The sequence below is a fragment of the Euprymna scolopes genome, chromosome 5 (genome assembly GCF_053919585.1).
Source record: "Euprymna scolopes isolate OS-2025 chromosome 5, ASM5391958v1, whole genome shotgun sequence".
NCBI lineage: Eukaryota > Metazoa > Mollusca > Cephalopoda > Sepiida > Sepiolidae > Euprymna > Euprymna scolopes.
The window spans coordinates 2842931-2860158 of NC_136486.1; positions in this window are offsets into that span (position 1 = coordinate 2842931).

Genomic DNA, 17228 nt, shown 5'->3' on the forward strand with positions numbered 1-17228 from the left:
TATTCTTAAATATTCCAGGAATATTACTTCTCACAATTTGAATTTTGAATCTAATCCATCAAAGAAAAGACAACTACTAAGTGCATTGTTAAATGAGTTATTCAAAAATATGGACAACAATGTCTAGAATGAAAATAAAAGGAGATACAACATATTTTGTTTTTGTACACGTGCTCCATGGAACGTGTAATTTCTTTTAAGGATTTTTCAGAAACACTGGCCTAGAATATGCAGCACCTTAAGCATCCATAAAATAAATAAAATCCTGGCATTCTACAGGAAGATATTTAAGGGATTTTTCATAAGTTATGCACAGTGACAAAAAATATGAAAAAAAAAAAAATTGAGAAAAATATGATGACGTGATGAGATTTCCTCAGAATGAACGATTTTGCATGCAATACTTGAAAGATCCAAAGTTTAACTAAAAGGTAGGGGTCTTGCCCAAAATTCTCCCTATAATAATAAAAATAATTCTCCCTATAATAATAAAAATAATTCTCCCTATAATAATAAAAAAATTCTCCCTATAATAATAAAAATAATTCTCCCTATAATAATAAAAATAATTCTCCCTATAATAATAAAAAAATTCTCCCTATAATAATAAAAATAATTCTCCCTATAATAATAAAAATAAAAATAAAGAAAAATATATTCTAAAAATCATGTAAATAAGGTATTTTTTATTTTTAAATAAAATCAAATTTTATTAGTATCTGTGGCAGTGACTTTTTTTTTACATAGGAATGACCACTGATCAAGGCCAAGAAGCCACTCGAGGATAAGGGTTAAAGAGTGTACAGTAGAAATTGGACAATATAATAATCGTTAGTAATGGAAATTTGATAAATTTGTTAACTTATATGGAACGGCTCATCAAAAACTTGTTTATGTTAGACTTGAAGACAACCATATTGCAGTCAGCTGGAAAGCAGGAAAATGAAAGACAATTTCATAGGCGTGCAGTTGTAAGAAAGAAGCTTTGCTCGTGGAATCTACGTTTAGGTTTAGGCACGGATAAAGAGTGGAGGAAATTATTGATAGTGTTTTCTGCTAGACGAGTGTTTCTTGTGAAAGTTTGGCGAGGGTGGGACCATAGATTGGAGCTCAGCCGAACACTTGCCATGAAAACAACAATAGAGCAAGGACAAACTCACAACATCTCTTCTGTGAGAAAGAGGTTGCAGGGAAGAGGAAAAGATGAGGCTACGAAGTCTGTTTTGAACTCTATCAAGGCAGGATAAGTCTTTCTAGCAGCTCCTGTTTTGTCCATTTAGAAAAAATAATCTCAGACAAAGGGAGATAACTGAATAATACTTCATACTAAGATTTTTGTTGTAATGCCTACAAATTCCCATTAGTCGCTTTAAAATGATTTTCTTGTTTAAAAATACGTGATCAATTTATATGATTTAAAAAAAAAATTATTTTCGTTTGATCACAGTTACATCATACAGATTTCTTTATTTTTTTGGTTTTAATATATTTTAATATATTTTAATATAGGGGTAATTCTAGACAAGAACCAAACGTTTTGCAACATTATTTAATACTGGAGAAAACACCATGTACAGAATTTGGTCAAGAGTCGTAGAAAGCTTGTCTAATATATGTAACAGAACGTGTATAAGTATGTGGAAAATAGAAGCAGCAGTGAAGGATGGCACACACGCGAAGAGATTAGCAGTAATAGTAAAAAAAAAAGCGCATATGCAAATTAGGACGTGTGCGTGAGTAGAAGAAGGAGAAAAAATGCGACACATACTCGGCGAGAAAGAAAGTCAACGTTGAAGAAAATGGACATGTAAAGTGAAGGCAACTAATGGCTGGCTGTGGCTGGCATGCGGTTAGAGAAGAGAAGTGTACATCAGGTTTGCAGCTAATTCTACCCTATGCGACGAAGGCCATCAACTCCCCATATTTCCTCCTATAACACAGAACATGCTAGGTAACATACAAATATCTGTGCATAAGGTCGCACAACTAATCAAGAACCTTGATTCCAGTAAAGCTACTGGCTCTGACGGCATTCCAATTATAGTGTTACAAAAGCTTCAACCAGAACTTGCTCCCATACTTACAAAACTGTTTAAACGTTGCCTTAAGGAGAAGTGCTTTCCAACACCTTGGAAAACCTCATCAGTACGGCCTGTATTTAAGAACTCCGGTGATAAGTCATCTCCCTCTCAGTACAGACCAATAAGTCTCCTGTGTGTCATGAGTAAGTTGCTGGAATCCATATTAAATAGAGAAGTAGTCAACCACCTCAGCAGAAATAACCTTCTTAGCGACACGCAATATGGTTTCCGTTCTGCTAGATCTACAGCAGATGTGCTAACGGTTATATCTCATAGGATTAGTGAATCTCTTGACAAAGGCTTCCTTTCTAGGGCAATTGCTCTTGACATACCAAAGGCCTTCGACAAGGTATGGCATAAAGGCCTACTTCACAAGATCTCCAGCTACCGTATAACTGGAAATATTCTCTCTATCATTAAATCATTTCTCTCTGATAGGCTCATAAGAGTAGTGGTTGATGGGCAAAAATCAGAGGCCTGCAGTATTAATGCTGGAGTCCCTCATGGGTCCATCCTGGGCCCAACTCTCTTCCTGATCTATATTAATGATCTCCCTAAACACATACTTAAATCATTCGTTGACATCTATGCTGATGACACGACCATCTACAGCAACACATCAAAGGCTGTAAATGACAAAGTTCTCTCGGATTCTCTCTCCTCTGATCTCGAATGAGTGGTTCATTAGGGAAGACGTGGCTGGTTACTTTTAATGCATCTAAAACAAAACTCCTATCTTTACATCATCAACGCTCTGATCCCCATCTGACATCAATTGAAATGGATGGCTCTCGTCTAGGAGAAGCCCAATGTTTTGACAAGCTTCTGGACTTGACCTTTACTCCTGATCTGAAATGGAACACGTACATCAAGTCTGTTGCCAAGGTCGCTGGAAAGATGGTGGGATCCTTCTACCGCTCCAGAAGATATCTCACTACTGATGCAATTTTCTATCTATATAAAAGCCAAGTACGTCCAAGGATGGAATACTGCTGCCATATCTGGGCAGGAGCTGCTAAAAACAGCTATCCTGCCTTGACAAAGTACAAAATAGACTTCGTGGCTTAGTGGGGGATGCCCTTTCCTCTTCCCTGCAACCTCTCTCCCAGAGAAGAGATGTTGCAAGCCTATCTTTGTTTTATCATTATTTCCATGGCAGGTGCGCGTCTGAACTCCAATCTCTGGACCCCCTCGCCAATCTTTTACAAAAAACACCCGTCCAGCTGAAACCACTGTCAAAAACTTTCCCCACTCTTTATCTATGCCTAAATCAAAACATAGATTCCATGAACAAAGCTTCTTTCTTAGAACTGCACGCCTGTGGAATTCTGTTCCGTCTGCCGGCTTCCCTCCTGACTACAACTTGGATGTCTTCAGGTCCAACGTAAACAAATTCCTGATGAACCACCCTCTTAAGTAGACACTTTAAATATCCCCACTAACGTACTGTACTTACAATTACCCTTATCCCTGAGTGGCTTCCAGGCCTTGATAAGTGATGACCACCTTGTAAAAGAAAAAAAAAAAGGTGGACGATGGCGAGAGACTTTTAGGTGGTGTTGAAACAATAGTAATGGTGAAACAAACAAAACTTTTGTTAAAAAAGAAAAAATGCCGACCCGGATTTTTATTTATTTCTATTTGTTTGTTTGCGACGTAACAGCTATGTTACATTTATTTCCCTTAACACCTCATCAACAGCAACATTAAAAAGATGAATAAAAAAATTATCTTATTAAGTTAAATTGAGTTTACAAAGTAGAAGCAATGGAAACTTTGGAGAAACAATGTCTGTATGTCTTGCTGAATTTTTGTATATAAAAGACAGAAGATTGTCTCTTAACTATTTTCAATCTTTAGCGCTACGAATTTCAATTTTGCTAATTATATAACAACTAGCAAAAGTACCCGTCGTTGACTGGGTTCAAAAACAGCCTACAGAAAATGGACTCTGATTTATGAAAGTATGATAGGTTATGAAAAGGAAGGGTTGTAAAGAGAATGCTTCGAATCTGGGGGTATCAAAACCAAAGCAAAATATGATGAAAGTAAAAATAAAATAGATAAACCCCATAATTTATTATACCGTACCTGTTCACACTGAAACACTTATCACAATATTCTGTGGATCTATATTAAAAAACCTTGTTAAACTTTGTGACATATTTCCATTCTATGGAGTTCAGGCATGAACGAACACCCCATAATTTTATTATACCATATTTCTTCAAACTGAAACATAATTATCAAAGTATACTTATGCAGATAGATATGAAAAGTCTTTATTAAAGTTTGTGCCTATTTCCATTCTATGGAGGCAAGGCGCGAACGCAAACCTCACAATTTTATTATACCATCCCTATTTAAGTTAAAACATACTTATCAAATTATTCTTATGTACATCTATATCAAAAACACTTGTAAACGTTTTTTTTTCATTTTTAAATTTTTTATTTTCATACTTTGTGGACCAGGTGCGAACGCAGACCCCACAATTTTAATGAACAACCGTTCTGCCAGATCAAACATACCCATTCCTGTGTCTCGATACATCTTCTATCATTATATGTAACCTGTTTTTTTAAATAGGAGCCTATTCGTGACCACACACACACACACACACACACACACACACACACACACACATTCAGCTTTATATTATAGATGTAGATTGTGACATTCTTTGCTGAAGAAAAAGACAGAAAAGTGATGTATGTTTTAATGGGGACTTAACTCCACAGAATTAAAACTTTTCTGGACAGTTGAATATCGAATGCAACAGCAAGTCCTTAGAACATGTTTACCAGAAAGAACAGTTGGAAATAAGTCATACACCATCCACTATGACTAGGCAATTTCTACAGCTACATACTTTGAAAACAGAGCTATTAAACTTGACATAGTTATATTTAAAAATTTTGTTTTTTCTCAAACTTTCATCCCAAACAAGGCACGTTGCCACTTTGATGTAGGCGGATACTATCAGGGACATAAGCTACACGGGTACTATGTGGGGAGTTGGGCGGCTGTTGGTTCACGTTACACTTGAACTTTTGCATGTCAGGACAGTTGGGGAAGCAGGAACCCGGAAGGGAATTCCAAAGTCTAGCGGTTCTGGGGAAGAAACTACTGGAATAGAAGGCTCTCTTACATCTAGGGATCTCTACTGTGAAGGGGTGTGATTTAGCTGATTTAGTCGAGGGGGTACAAGTGAGACAAGAAGGAGAAAGAAGCAACCTTAGTATAAGTTAGTGTCCCCAATGATACTGCCTTAAACAGAGTTGAGAGGGGAAAAGATAACAAAATACCAAGGACTTATGTACGATAATAAAAGAAACTGTTATTTTAGGAGCAATTGGACTCATGAAAAACATTTAAAAAGCTATGTCGAAAATTTACTTGGTGAACTAAGTGCAAGTGAGATAAGAACATCTATAATATAAAAGCAAAAATGTGTATGTGTTTATGCGTGTGTGTGTATTTTTTCTGTATGTCCGGCAAAGGCTTTTGAACGGGGTTGTGGGGGGCGCTCGGGTTGCTTATTGTTTCTTAGAACCTTTTATATGCTACCTAGATTATAATATCTAAGATTTACAAAACGAGCTCTCATGTATATTTTATTTCGGCGAGTTATATACGCTATTTTTGCGATTTTTTTTTCACTCGCCACATGTTTGTTTTGCTTTCCCGAATAAAAAAAGCAAAACTGTGAAAGCGAAGGCGTTCCCGGCCTTTTGTGCTGAGACCTCCTGAAAGCAATGAGGTTTGATCAATATGGGGGAAAATAACCCGTCATATCAGACAATTGCTATTCAGTTGGACACTCCCCAAGTCGCAGGATGTTTGACCTCATCAAATTCACGCACCTGTCACTTAAGTTTTTAATTGTTTAATTTCAACTGTTCTCATTCCACTGCCTCGTAGAATTGAGGTAAGTCATCACGCTTTTTTTTTTGCTTACACCCCAAGGCATCGGGTTCGAGCCTACCTTCCTAACAAAACATTTTTTTTTCATTTGCACCTACAAACATCCAGGCAATGCCAGGCATCCCCGCTAGTTAGCATATAAAGGATGATTAAAAAATCTCTCAGTTGGATTGCTTTAGACAGCAAGTGAATATCTGGCATCCGGTTGTATGCCCCATCCCCAGCTAAAACAAAATGAGAAAATTAATACAAAAACCCATGCTTGTTGTTTAAGCTTCTATCTTCAGTTATATAAAGGAGAGATGTCTGTTAGTGTGTATGTATGTATGTATGTATGTATGTATGTATGTTAAGCATTAAGCTGGTCTGCAGTTTGATTGGTTGCTGGCTATCTTGCTCATGCTTGTTGCTGGATCTCAACATTTTGAACCGAGAGAGAAACTTAGCTGTCGTACAAAGCTAAAACTCTGTAACATCATCTTTGTATAGATACTTCCTCAAGCATTTGTCTATAAAAATTGTCCGTGGCTATGGAAAAAGTGTCACATGTGTAGCCCTGAAATGCTGGAAGCATGTAATAATTGATCTGCCATCATTCTATATATGCATATGTATGTGTATGTGTGTGTGTATGCATGTATGTATGTATGTATGTATGTATGTTAATATATGTACTAGTGTATGTATGTGTATGTATACCTATTTGTATACGTATGTATATATGTATGTGTGTATATATCTTTATTTATTTATTTATTTTTGTGTATATATGTTTATGTGTGTTTGTATGTATATACATATATATATTTGTGTGTATGTATGTATAGGTATATGTATATATGCATATATATGTATGCATATAGGTGCATATATATGTATGTGTAGGTATATGTAGGTAACTTTATGTGCATGTATTTATATGTACACACATGTGTACGTATATGTATGTGAATATGTATGTATATGTGTGTATGTATATGTATATGATTGTATATATGTGTATGCATATGTATGTATATGTGTGTGCATGTGTGTATGTATATGTTTGTATGTATGTGTTATATGTATTGTGTATGTATGTATGGATGTATGGATGTGTGCATGTATGTATGTTTATGGGTATGTATGTGTATGTATGTGTGTATATGTATATATATGTATGTATGCTAAGGACCGTCTTCAATGTCATGTCTGCTTGAGCGTGTGAATTCGCTGGCAGGACTAAAAAAAAGGGTTATCTTCTGGCTCATGGACTTTCAGTGACTGAGGGAGTGGCACTCGTCTGACAAGATTGCAATCAATCATCATCATGTATGTATGTATGTATGTATGTATGTATGTATGTCTGTATATCTCACTTAAAATTTTGAAATCGAAAGTGAATAAAAATAATTCTAGTACTGTCTAAAAGGATAGGGATTCGGACACATAATATGTGAAATTTAAAAATAAGAATAAAAAAACTGATATAAAACTGAGGGAGCTGGGAAGAATCCGGCTAATGAACCCGTTGTGTGTGTAGATTTGGCGCCAAAACTGGCCCACGTTGCCCAACTCTCTTCCTAATCTTAAATCAAAAGTTTTATAATGTTTATATTTAGTTTATAATTGAAATAAAGTTTTTATAATGTTTATATTTAGTTTAAATTTGAAATATGTTTATATTTAGTTTATAATTGAAATACAGTTTTTATAATGTTTATATTTAGTTTATAATTGAAATAAAGTTGTTACAATGTTTATATTTAGTTTAAATTTGAAATATGTTTATATTTAGTTTATAATTGAAATAAAGTTGTTACAATGTTTATATTTAGTTTATAATTGAAATAAAGTTGTTACAATGTTTATATTTAGTTTAAATTTGAAATAAAGTTGTTACAATGTTTATATTTAGTTTAAATTTGAAATAAAGTTGTTATAATGTTTATATTTAGTTTAAATTTGAAATAAAGTTGTTATAATGTTTATATTTAGTTTAAATTTGAAATATGTTTATATTTAGTTTATAATTGAAATAAAGTTGTTATAATGTTTATATTTAGTTTAAATTTGAAATAAAGTTGTTATAATGTTTATATTTAGTTTAAATTTGAAATAAAGTTTTTATTATGTTTATATTTAGTTTAAATTTGAAATAAAGTTTTTATAATGTTTATATTTAGTTTAAATTTGAAATAAAGTTTTTATAATGTTTATATTTAGTTTAAATTTGAAATAAAGTTGTTATAATGTTTATATTTAGTTTAAATTTGAAATAAAGTTTTTATAATGTTTATATTTAGTTTAAATTTGAAATAAAGTTGTTATAATGTTTATATTTAGTTTATAATTGAAATAAAGTTGTTATAATGTTTATATTTAGTTTAAATTTGAAATAAAGTTGTTATAATGTTTATATTTAGTTTAAATTTGAAATAAAGTTTTTATAATGTTTATATTTAGTTTAAAACTGAAATACAATTTTTACAAAGCTTAAATCTGGAAATATGTTTTATAAAGCTGAAATTTGAAATTACGTTTTTATATAGCTTTTATGGCATACTATGTTTTTATAAAGCTTAAATTAAAAAAAAGTTTTGATAAAGCTTTATGTGAAAAATGTGTTCATAAAGCTTGAATTTGAAAAAAAATTGTTTAAAAAGCTTTTATTTGAAATAGGGTTTTTATACAGCTTAATATGAACTAATGCTTCTCTAAAGCTTACATTTTAAATAATGTTTTATTAAGCTTTTATTTAAAATAATGTCTTTATAAAGTTTTAATTTAAAAATATGTTTTTATAAAGCGCCAATTTTAAATAATGTTTATATTGAGCTTGAACTTAAATAATGTTTTCTATAAAATTTGCAATAGAGTGTTTATAAAGTATAAATTCGAAAGACTTTTCTAATTAAGTTTAAATCAAAGTAACGTTTTGTTGAAGCTTAAATTAGAAAATGCAGTTTTTATAAAGCTATAATTTGAAATATTCTTTATAAAGCTTTACTTGGAAATAACGTTTTTGTAAAGCTTTAATTTGCAATAATGTTTTATAAAGCTATAATGTAAAATAATGTTTTAAAGCTTTCATCTATAATAATCATTTATAAATCTTAAATTTAAAAATATTCTTTTTCTAAAGCATAAATTTTAAATACTGTCTTTTATAAAGCTTAAATTTTTAGTAACGTGTTGATAAAGCTTTAATTTGAAAAATGTTTATAAAAAGTTTAAATTTGAAATAATGTTTTTATAAAGCTTTAATTTAAAATACAGTTTTCATAAAGCTTAAATTTTAAATAACTTTTACAAAGCTTAATTAAAAACTTTTTTATAAGGCTTAAAGGCAAAATAATGTTTTTTAAAAGCTCCTATTTTGAATAATGTGTTTTAAAGCTTAAATATAAATTAAAGTTTTTATAAAGCTTTAAAGTGAAATAATATTTCTATGAAGCTTAATTTTAAAATAATGTTTTTATAAAGCTTTGAGCAATGTTTTTATATAGTTTGATATAATGTTTGATAAAACTTGAAATAATTTAATTATACATCTTAAATTTAAAGTAATTTTTTTAGAAAGCTTAAACTTAAAAACCAAATTTCTGTAAAACACAAATTTGAAATAATATTTATATAAAGCTTAAATTTTAAATAATTTCTTTTCTAAAGTGATATTTTAAATAGTTTTATGAAATTCAATTTGAAATACTGTTACGTTAAAATTTTAATTTGAAATAATGTTTTTATAAAGCTTACATTTGAAATAAAGTTTTTATAGAGCATTAATGTTAAATAATGTATCTGTAAAGCTTGAAGTTGAAAACGTTTTAAACCGCTTAAATATAAAATAATGTTTTTATAAAGCTTAAATGTGAAATAATTTTTTATACAAAGCTTAAATTAAAAATAATGTTTTTATTAAGCTTAAATCTAAAATATTGTTTATATAAAGTTTAAATGAAAAATTACGTTTTTATAAAGCTTCAATTTAAACAAATGTTTTGATAAAGTTTAAATTTAAAATAATTTTTATAAAGTTTTAATTTTAAATAATGTTTCAATAAAGCTTAAATTTTAAATACATTCTTTTAAAGCTTCAATTTAAATAAAGTTTTTATAACGCTTAAATTCAAATAATGTTTTTATAAATCAAAAATGGTAAATAATATTTTATAAAGCTTAAATTTAAAAAAATATTTTTATAAAGATTTAATCCGAAGTAATGTTTGTATAAAGCTAAAAATTGAAATAATGTATTAAACTTAAATTTAAAATAACATTTTTATAAATCCATTATTTGACAAAATATTTTTGTAAAGATTAAATGTAAAATTGTGTTTTTATAAAACTTAAATTTGAAACCATGTTTTCATTAGGCAAATAAAATTGAAACATTTTTTTTCGTAAAGTTTTAATGTCAAATATATGTGAAACAATGTTTTTATAAAGCTAAACTTTGATATAATGTTTTATGATAATTATTAAGCTTAAATATGAAATAATGCTTATAAAACTTAAATTTTGAATGTTTTTAAAGCTTTAACGTAAAATGATATTTTTTTATAAAGCTTTAATTTGAAATAATGCTTTTATAAAGCTTAGATTTTAAATAATGTTTTTGTAAAGCTTAAACTGAAAATAATGTTTTTATAAAGCTTCAATGTGAAATAATATTTTGTTAAAGCTTTCATTACAAATAACATTTTTATAAAGCTTTAATTTGAAATAATGCTTTTATAAAGCTTAGATTTTAAATAATGTTTTTGTAAAGTTTAAACTGAAAATAATGTTTTTATAAAGCTTCAATGTGAAATAATATTTTGTTAAAGCTTTCATTACAAATAACATTTTTATAAAGCTTAAATTTGAAATAATGTTTTTATAAAGCTTTAATGTTAAATAATGCATTTATAAAAGTGTTATTTAAATGAGGTTTTCATAAAACTTAAATTTTAAATAATGAATTTATAAACCTTTAATGAAATAATGTTTTTATAAAGCTTAAAATTGAAATAGTTTTCTTATAAAACCTAAATATGAAATAAAGTTTTTATAAAGCTTAAATTTGAGATAACGTTTTTATAAAGCTTTAATTTGCAATAACATTTTTAGAAAAGCTTAAATGTGAAATAACGTTTTTATAAAGCTTACATTTGAAGTAAGGTTTTTATAAGCACAGTCTGGAATATCATTTTTTTGTGATCATGTAATATTTAACTGTAATTTCCACTATTAACCGCGTAAATTAAATAGACGTATCTTAAGAATACTTTTTCTTGTTTATGCAAGATTGTTTACTCAATTCATCTCAGTCGTTTACATACGGTGTAAATATTTATCTTGTGAGATCGAGTGCTTCCGGTTTGCACTACCAACCCACCCGTACGTCTGTGGACATCAGACCGGCAGAACAAATGCTAACACAAATTCCATGAACGCAGGGCGTAGGAAGAAGTTTTCAAGGCATTTGAGCAGCTCGTCATGAACAGAAAATATAAACATTTTTATCCACACACACATATTTGCTTTTGTCATGTCTAGCTACACTGAAGTCACATGATTGGGCGAAACAGCTGTCTGAATGAAAGGAACAAAAGTGTGTTACTTAGCATAAGGTATAGATCTTCAAAAAAGAATAGAGCACTGTTGGTATGCAGTAATGTGAACATACAAATGCATAAACACGCTTGTATTATCACAAAGAGGGATGTTATTGTGAAGTAATAAAACGATTATAGTGACGTGTTGTACTTATTTTGGTAATTCTTTGTTTTGGTAATCTATAAATGTGAGAATGTGTGTGTGTGTGTGTGACAGTGTGAGGATACTTCTCAACCTATATACTCAACGAATTTTTGAGCTAAAGATTTGAAATATGGTATATAGGATATTCAGACAAGTAAAAATCTTTTTAATCAATTTTCATCCGGAAAATGGCTGTTAACTGGTCAAAATTTAAAAATGGTACATAGGAGTTATCGCATTTTTACATGTTTGTTAACTGTTTCATGAATGCGCATGTGCGAATCGTTTACATGACAGATTACTTATGTTAAGAATACGTAGTTTGAAAACACCTTTTAAAGGTCGTTTCACGCTGGTCTAATGGTTATCGTACTTGAGTCACTGTCTTTAGGTTTTGGTTTCGATCTCAACTCAAGTATTTTTTTTTACTAACAAGAAGTGAAAGATTTAGAAAAAAAAAACAATACCCGCACGCACGTCTCAGTTTCTGTATGAATTAAAATATAATATGTATGCACATTTCATGACCGGGCAATGCCGAGCGGCCTGCTAATTCTTTATATTTTGTTAATTTTTCAATTATAAATATGCAAAGCGCTGCACGTTTTAGTGGTGCATTCGAATGGCAGACGTTACAGATGATGCATTTGTGGTCAAAGAAAAGGGAGGGGGGGGCAAAGAGAATTGAAAATATCTCTGGCTGTAATATGGCTACCCAATAGATATGTTCTTTATTTGAAATAAAACAATTATCTTATTGAATGGGGAATCATGTTGTGACCGTGAAAATAATGCTGAAGAATATCTAAAGATACCTTTATGTAAAACTATCTAGCCATTATCTCGAGTGGATATCTTCAGCAGTTAACTTCTGGATTGACGAAAGTCAGAATCAGTCAAGGTTAAAAAAATCCAAAAAAGCCTTTGGAAAGTGAGGCAGAGTTGAGGTAGACGGTTGAGGTTGGCGGTTAGTTTTTCTGAGATTTTGCAGTCAGTTGGGTCAGTGTGCCTCTGCGTGCAGGTTTGATTCTTAAAGCTGTTTGTGTTACATACGAGGTACTTTCAATAAGTTTTCAGATCTTTTTCATATAGGCATTTTTATCAATAGTACACACATGAAATTTTAGTCCTCTTCGAAGTAATCTCCTCCGGCTGCAATACACTTGTACTGTTGCAAAAACTTCTGGAAGGCCTCATGGAAGCCCTCTTGTGTGAGCGTGTCAATGACCCTCGTCACAGCCTCTTTCAACTGCTCAATTGTCTCATAACGACAGCCTCTAAGGTTTTCCTTGAGCTAAGAGAACAACAAAAAGTCATATAGAGCAAGATCTTGACTATAGGGATCTGAATTGGATCAGCTTGACCATCTCCATGACAACGTCTTTCATTTTGATCTTCTCTGAGCTCCTTTAGAACAAACTACATGCAGTTCTTCCGCATCTTCAGTTCCTCGCGAATAATTATGTGTACAGTTCTCACACTGACATCAAATTGTGCACTTATTGTCTATATAGATACGTGACGATCATTATCCATGAAATTCTTTATTTGGCCAATCATTTCTGGTGTTCTGACTTCTTTACTCCTCCCACCTCTCTCATCATCTTTCAAAGACTCCCTGGCCTCTTTTAATCTCTTATGCCACTCAAAAGCTGATGCTCGATTACGGCAAGATGATCCAAAAGCAGTATGAGGCATTCCATACGTTTCTGTGGTATTTTTCCAAGTTTAAAACTGAATTTTATTGCATATCGTCCTTCTAAATTGTCCTCATGTCACGATTGCATGTCCGAAATTCACCAGCTGTGACAATCAGGCTATATACCAATTTTTGCTAGAGCAGTTTCTTTGAACCTGAAATCATAAAAATTGGTCAGTCATCTCATAAGGTGTGTAGCAATAACAAACTCAATTTTCAAGGGTCTATGACAAATGCTTATAGAAAAAAAGTCAGGAAACTTATTGAAAGCACCTTGTATATATCGCGATTTAAAATAAGGAAAATAAGAACCATTTGAACCCCAAAGAAAAACAAAACGTTAAGCTAATTGTTTTAAACTAATTGTTTTAAACTAATTGTTTGAAACTAATTGTGTGAAACTAATTGTTTTAAACTAATTGTTTTAAACTAATTGTTTTAAACTAATTGTTTTGAGCTAATTGTTTGAAACTAATTGTTTTAAACTAATTGTTTTAAACTAATTGTTTGAAACTAATTGTTTTAAACTAATTGTTTTAAACTAATTGTTTGAAACTAATTGTTTTAAACTAATTGTTTTAAACTAATTGTGTGAAACTAATTGTGTGAAACTAATTGTTTTAAACTAATTGTTTGAAACTAATTGTTTTGAACTAATTGTTTTGAGCTAATTGTTTGAAACTAATTGTTTTAAACTAATTGTTTGAAACTAATTGTTTTAAACTAATTGTTTTGAGCTAATTGTTTGAAACTAATTGTTTTAAACTAATTGTTTTAAACTAATTGTTTTAAACTAATTGTTTTAAACTAATTGTTTGAAACTAATTGTTTTAAACTAATTGTTTTAAACTAATTGTTTGAAACTAATTGTTTTAAACTAATTGTTTTAAACTAATTGTGTGAAACTAATTGTTTTAAACTAATTGATTTAAACTAATTGTTTTAAACTAATTGTTTTAAACTAATTGTTTGAAACTAATTGTTTTAAACTAATTGTTTTAAACTAATTGTTTGAAACTAATTGTTTTAAACTAATTGTTTTAAACTAATTGTGTGAAACTAATTGTTTTAAACTAATTGTTTTAAACTAATTGTTTTAAACTAATTGTGTGAAACTAATTGTTTTAAACTAATTGTTTGAAACTAATTGTTTTGAGCTAATTGTTTGAAACTAATTGTTTTAAACTATTTGTGTGAAACTAATTGTTTTAAACTAATTGTTTTAAACTAATTGTTTTGAGCTAATTGTTTGAAACTAATTGTTTTAAACTAATTGTTTTAAACTAATTTTTTGAAACTAATTGTTTTAAACTAATTGTTTTAAACTAATTGTTTGAAACTAATTGTTTTAAACTAATTGTTTTAAACTAATTGTTTTAAACTAATTGTGTGAAACTAATTGTTTTAAACTAATTGTTTTAAACTAATTGTTTTAAACTAATTGTGTGAAACTAATTGTTTTAAACTAATTGTTTGAAACTAATTGTTTTGAGCTAATTGTTTGAAACTAATTGTTTTAAACTAATTGTGTGAAACTAATTGTTTTAAACTAATTGTTTTAAACTAATTGTTTTGAGCTAATTGTTTGAAACTAATTGTTTTAAACTAATTGTTTTAAACTAATTGTTTGAAACTAATTGTTTTAAACTAATTGTTTGAAACTAATTGTTTTAAACTAATTGTTTTAAACTAATTGTGTGAAACTAATTGTTTTAAACTAATTGTTTGAAACTAATTGTTTTAAACTAATTGTTTTAAACTAATTGTTTGAAACTAATTGTTTTGAGCTAATTGTGTGAAACTAATTGTTTTAAACTAATTGTTTTAAACTAATTGTTTGAAACTAATTGTTTGAAACTAATTGTTTTAAACTAATTGTTTGAAACTAATTGTTTTAAACTAATTGTTTTGAACTAATTGTTTTGAGCTAATTGTTTTGAGCTAATTGTTTTAAACTAATTGTTTTGAGCTAATTGTTTTGAACTAATTGTTTTAAACTAATTGTTTTGAACTAATTGTTTTGAGCTAATTGTGTGAAACTAATTGTTTTAAACTAATTGTGTGAAACTAATTGTTTTAAACTAATTGTTTGAAACTAATTGTTTTGAACTAATTGTTTTGAACTAATTGTTTGAAACTAATTGTTTTGAACTAATTGTTTTGAACTAATTGTTTGAAACTAATTGTTTTGAACTAATTGTTTTGAACTAATTGTTTGAAACTAATTGTTTTGAACTAATTGTTTTGAACTAATTGTTTGAAACTAATTGTTTTGAACTAATTGTTTTGAGCTAATTGTTTGAAACTAATTGTTTTAAACTAATTGTTTGAAACTAATTGTTTTGAGCTAATTGTTTGAAACTAATTGTTTTGAACTAATTGTTTTGAGCTAATTGTTTTAAACTAATTGTTTTAAAATAATTGTTTGAAACTAATTGTTTTAAACTTATTGTTTTAAGTTAATTGTTTGAAACTACTTGTAAAGCAAAGTGTGACAGTTATTTGAGACATAGGGCTGAACAAAAGGAGATTTTGAATTAGTTTTAGCATTGGTAATAAGTTTTACGATGTTTGAGAGCAGTTTTCAGAGAGTCTTGGGTTTGCATCAGTTAAGAACAGTTGCCAGTTGGACACAGTTGATGGCATTTTGAAGTTAGAGACAATCGAAGGCAGATCGTGAGTCAGAAAAGATGAAAAACTGGTGAGAAGATAGGGAACAGAGAGACTGAAAACACCCGAGGATAGTCTAGTAGATATTCATGTTCTCCCTGTGAAAGTTGTCAGTATATGAAAATGTATGACTTTTATAATTTATAGATTGTTTTAAACAATCATTATATGAAAATGTATGACTTTTATAATTTATAGATTGTTTTAAGCAATCATTATTTGAAAATGTATAACTTTTATAATTTATAGATTGTTCTAAACAATCATTATATGAAAATGTATGACTTTTATAATTCATAGATTGTTTTAACAATCATTATTTGAAAATGTATGACTTTTATTATTTATAGATTGTTTTAACAATCATTATATGAAAATGTATGACTTTTATAATTCATAGATTGTTTTAAGCAATCATTATTTGAAAATGTATAACTTTTATAATTTATAGATTGTTCTAAACAATCATTATATGAAAATGTATGACTTTTATAATTCATAGATTGTTTTAAAAATCATTATTTGAAAATGTATGACTTTTATTATTTATAGATTGTTTTAACAATCATTATATGAAAATGTATGACTTTTATAATTCATAGATTGTTTTAAACAATCATTATATGAAAATGTATGCATTTTATAATTTATATATTGTTTTAAACAATAATTATTTGAAAATTTATGACTTTTATAACTTATAGATTGTTTTAAACAATGATTATTTGAAAATGTATACATTTTAAAATTTATAGATTGTTCTAACCAATCATTATATGAAAATATATGACTTTTATAATTCATATAATGTTTTAACAATCATTATATGAAAATGTATGACTTTTATAATTCATAAATTGTTTTAGCAATCATTATATGAAAATGTATGACTTTTATAATTTATAGATTGTTTTAACAATCATTATATGAAAATGTATGACTTTTATAATTCATAAATTGTTTTAGCAATCATTATATGAAAATGTATGACTTTTATAATTTATAGATTGTTTTAACATTCATTATATGAAAATTTATGACTTTTATAATTTATAGATTGTTTTAACAATCATTATATGAAAATGTATAACTTTTATAATTTATAGATTGTTTTAACAATCATT